General features: G+C 38.7%; 1 long non-coding RNA gene across 1 annotated transcript; it reads left to right on the top strand.

Annotated features, from left to right (window-relative positions):
- The first annotated feature begins 991 nt into the window (after window positions 1-991).
- Window positions 992-5,000, top strand: LOC124307642 (uncharacterized). Its single transcript, XR_006908841.1, has 4 exons — window positions 992-1,006; window positions 2,958-3,144; window positions 3,829-3,999; window positions 4,266-5,000. It is a non-coding gene; the product is annotated as an uncharacterized LOC124307642 (long non-coding RNA).
- Window positions 5,001-5,266: the final 266 nt, after the last annotated feature.

Genomic DNA, 5,266 nt, shown 5'->3' with positions numbered 1-5,266 from the left:
AATACAATACAAATCCGATATGAGAATTTACACGCATCCCCTCGAACAATGATCCCAACTTCCGTAGACAATTCCGCAGCTTCTTTTCGATCGACGAGAATCACCCCTACAGCCTGTAGAGCCGTGAGAACGAAATTTATGGCCAATCGGAAACTCGTCTCCTCGTCGTCGATTTTTCCTACCCTGCAGCGAATGTTTTCACGGTTAAACCATGACCGTCTTTGTCAATGTCGGCATTCTTATCGTAATTTTTCTGTACCTGCAACTCCGCGAGGATCGATTCCTCCTGCAAGTATCGGATGGAATTGTGCAAATAATACACATTCTCGGTAAAGATTGTTAAACACGGTACCTACCAGTGCTACACGATTAATCGATTAATCGTTTTTCCGAACTACGGATATTTCAATTAATCGATTAATCCCAGCTTTCGATTAACCATCTTTCCGATCAATCGCTTAATCGACGTTGCCTCGTAATAATTCTACAGATTAATCGGAAAAGCGATTAATCGATCAATCGCACAGCACTGGCACCTACATGGATGTACTTAAAAACAGCGTTACGGAAAACGTTACCTTATACCGCAATTTTCCACTCGACTTACAAAGACTACAGCAGAAACTCGCCAATACGTCGAAACAACGTCAGGTCATTTCTTCCCCGGCAATCAAGGTCGCTCTTTTTACCCTTGGTATCAATTTTATCCATGTGTTTTACACTTATGTGCATACAATTATACATACACATATGTATTCATATACATTATATTTACTGCACGCGCAGCTGCAGCAGAGATGACTTGCACAACGAAAAACAAACTGCAAAACTCAGCTCGACTCCGCTTCAAGTTCATTTATTTTTCAACTGTGTGTTCAGCTTGTCGAACTTGTCGCAGCTACACAATGTACGTATAAAATACGATGATGAATCGGATCTGCGTAGTTGTCGGAGAAAATTAGGCCGTCCAACGAATGTCGCTTCGGTTTTGAGAAAGACGACACTTGTACGTAATATATAATATAAGTATACACGGATAGGCGAATACGAAAATCGTATTCTACAGTAAAATTATCGTCGGGCTGACTCGACGATTTCAGATGATATACGTAATTATGCATGAAATATGCGCCGGAAGTGAGAGAGAGAGAGATGTTAATAAATTGCTTCATCCCCACGGGGATGATGAAACTCTTCGAGAGTTCCGAAATTATGCTGACTGAAGTATTCTCGAGCGGAAAGTTCGAAGGCTTGATTTCCCTGCACTTTGGTACATGCGGAAAATAGTCGGAGTGATAATTGTCGAATATACGCTTCGAGACGATCTGCGGATGATTGACTGAAGACGATTTGAGACGATATTCCGATAAAAAAATTTGTACGCGACTATTTGAGAGAATTCATGGCGGGATTGATATTCCGAATTTGAAAAGCTCCGAAAGCACCAAAATCTGAATTTTTTGCTAGCCAAACTTGAAGTAAAGAAATGAAACTTTAACGAAACGTCAAAGTTTCGAATGCTCTGAAACCCGACGCTCAAAGTTTCGAAAGAATTAAAAACTGATAGACCGAAATTCTGAATGAGACAATATTTTCAGTTCCGTGAATTTCTGACTTGGAGAAATTTCACCACCAATTTGATCTTTCTTTGTTTTAGATTTTCCACGTTTTTACGTCCGGTATCCTCGTCATTTCGGTTTTCGGTTTTTCTGATTTTTTACACCCACTCTGTAAGTAAGCAACGCTGAGTGAGGATACTTTAACTTTTGGAATTTTACTCACCCCAAACTTTATTTTTCGGTGTTTTGCTCTATCGGAACTTTTCGGAACTTTGTTCTATCGTAACTCGAATTTTCGTAATCCTGCGTTTCCAAATTTCGAGCCATCGGGTTTCCGACCATCCGCAACTCCGTTGTTTCGTCAAAGTTTCATTTCTTTGCTTCAATTTTCAAATTAGGAACTTCAACTCGGCCCCGAAAACTGAGCCGATGAATGTGGGGGATAGAAATTTTTTTTATCCGTCTTGCTTTCGCGTATAATCGGTAAGTGAAGGAGCATCGGAAGAGAAGAAGAGACCCTTCGAGTTTTATCGTTTCAATTAGAAACTTGACAAGGTCCTTTGTCTCGGATTACTTTATAGAAATTTAATTCTCTTCAACACAAGGTGAAACAACCTCTTGTATAATTTCCCAAACGTATAGCCAAAGTTACACTTCGCGCAGAAAAGCTGAATTATCAAGCCCGTGAAAAGACCCCTCGAGTTCTCAATAATATCACGAAGAATATCCTCTTCCTCCTCATTTTCCTCTTCGCGATCACTAGATCTCGGAACGACATAGTTGATCACGAATCGCTAATTGCGCGGTAAAAAAAAAGGAGGAACATCGATACTTGGAGAAGAAACTTTACGTGACAAAGAAAAAAAAAAAAAACATAACGATTCGCGAATAAATGAGTTGAGCTAGTTATTCGTCGAATTCATAAAATGGTAACGGAAGTTAGTTGTACAATTTTAACTAACCAGAATAATTTCTACGTGTGAACTTCTTTCTTACAATTCTTTGTTGCTCCATCGATTTTCCGAATAGTAACTGTCATATATTAAAAAATAACTAAATAATAAAAAGCTTGAGCGAAGAAAAAATTCAGTAATTCAAACTAGTCCGTTTGATTAAATATAAAAACCGAGACGTAATCTATCGCGTTTTTGCATTCCTCGCGATGCATGTGTGAAATGCTTTTGAAATCGACCTGAATCACGCACGTCGTACACGATAACACGGCGTACAACATACCGTCTATACGCATAGTACGGAATTTACCGTAACGCAAACCGAGAGAGAAAAGAAAACCCAACGAACCGTAACGAACAACTTCGTCACGTGTAGTCCCCACTTTTCATCGGCGTAATACAAATGCGCCAGTAATTTTATACGCCTGTACTTTTGTGTGGACAGAACGTCGTCATCGGTAAAAGCACGAGGATAAAACAGCCAGAGCAGTTCTCTCCTGGCCGTAGAAGTCATCGGTTCGCAATAAGACGTATCCGATTCAGCCGAGCCAAAACAATGCAGCCTCTTCGGATTCATTTACGAACATTTTGCTCCGTCGTTTTTATGACGAGTTTGGCTGTCGCCTCATCAGGTGAGAGAGACGCTGACTATACAACATAGTTTCATTGTGCTGTGCGTACGATATTACATTTTTTTCTGTGAGGTTGAAGATCGCAAAGTTATTATTGCAAGTATTCAGTTTTAAGGAAATTTGTTAACTATTGTCTAAACTTTAATCGAGCATTAATAAAAAGTCATACTGGGTAAATTTACCTCCAGTAAAGTTTTTTTATTATCAAATTGCAACAAAGTAAAATGACGATTCTTTCAACGTTTCGTTTCAGTCAACCTTCAATTTATCTAATCATCGACCTGTCGCGTTTCATACTTTATGTATGTATACTTGTTTGTTATCAATTCGACTCTATTAGAATTTATACCGCAACATGAGTGCCTCATACAATTTCTTGCTTTCGTCTACACGCACAGCAATATCATCTGATACGCGATTATAATGTTATTTACGCGAGATTTCATTCGAGTTCAACGTTACGACTCTTGCTACGATAATCGTTGTTTAAAAAAACGATCAGGAATAATTTTTTTTTTCGATACCCACTCGCAAATGTCTGAAAAATTTTCCTTTCCACATTCAATCCTCACCCCGAATCGAACTTACAGTTTAGCAACCAAGCACGATGCAAAAAAAAAAAAAAATGTAATCCGATTCGTGTTACTTGCAACATATCGCGAATAAAAGTATTTGTAATTCCAGTGTACGAGAAGAAATGCAACGATTCGAGAGAGTGCGCGGTCTATCCGAAAATCATCCAGGGTCCAGACACAAATTGGATACCGTTTTTCTGCAACGAGAATAATTTATGCGTATGTCCAAACGGATGGATGCCGGAATTGAATCGGAGCATTTGCATCTCTCGAATATCAGGTTAGCATACAGATTTCCAGCAGCTGCAATTATCTGTAATACGTGTACATGAGGAGGGGGGGGGGGGGGGTTGGGCTGGATACCCATGGATTCAGTAAATGCCGCTGCAGTGGGTGTATAAAACATTATACGTACGTGCATAACGCGTAAGATAACCTGAAAGGTGAAATATTCCGTTTCATCCCCCCCCCCTCCCCCACAACCCTTTACGCCGCGCGAATTCTTCTCCGTGTATAATTTTTTCTTTTTCTTACATCGCACCGCAGGTTCATTGACAGCAGATACGTGCGCTGCTTACGTCTGGACGATCAGCCTGCTAATCTTCACTCTCCTAGCCCTCATCACCTACAGTTTCGTTTCTCTATTTTCTTGCAGAACTCCCGTTTCACCGAAATATAACAATCTTACCGAACCGATGAAATATTACCGAAATTTCACCATCGCCGACGAGTTTTTAGAGAAATTTTAAAATTTCTGATAAATTTCCGACGAGTTGTACGCATTTCAAGCTTTTTCTTGGCTCTCGTTCACCTTCCGTTCTTTCTTTTTTTTTTTCTTTTTCCTTTTTCTTTTCTTTTCTTTTTTCACAATTTTTTTACAGGAAACGAGAGTTTTATTGGAAAGGCCACGAGCGAAAGTATTTATACAACTTCTCGGTACAATAGAGACGATATGTTTGTAAAATAATACCGTTAAACTGTATTCTGGAGGAGAAAAAAAATTTGGTGTAAGCTTATGGTTAATAAGAATATTCATGTATATAATACGTGTGCCTATATAGGTATAATATGCATCCATGTTAGTAATATCAAGCAATGTACCTGTACTAGTTATGTGATAATATATTTGTCTGTATAATATTTTAGTCGGTTCGTAAGAAGTAAGCCTTGGTGTACCAATAAACGAATGAACAAGAATAAACATTTGTTCGTCGGGAAAAATAATCCCAGTAATAATGTGCGCCAATAAACGATAGTCTGCAGTGTTAGACTAGAATACGATGTCGAATTTCGCTATATCTCTCAAAAAATGATATCAAATTATGCAATTGGCTTGTTGCAAAATCATTCGTGCAAAATTGCCAGATACTTTGTGGTTCTGAAGTTGCGTTGATATTTTTAGAACAAATATCTGTACAAACATAAGATACTTTACGAAAAAATGAAATACATTGAATCGTAAAATCGGGCCATAAAGTGACGTTTTGTACAGATATCGGTGTTTATTTGCTTATTCAGAAAATCATTTTCCGCGGACTTCCCACGTA

Source organism: Neodiprion virginianus, chromosome 6 (genome assembly GCF_021901495.1).
Source record: "Neodiprion virginianus isolate iyNeoVirg1 chromosome 6, iyNeoVirg1.1, whole genome shotgun sequence".
Classification (NCBI taxonomy): Eukaryota; Metazoa; Arthropoda; class Insecta; order Hymenoptera; family Diprionidae; genus Neodiprion; species Neodiprion virginianus.
This window is presented reverse-complemented; position numbering and strand designations above follow the sequence as displayed.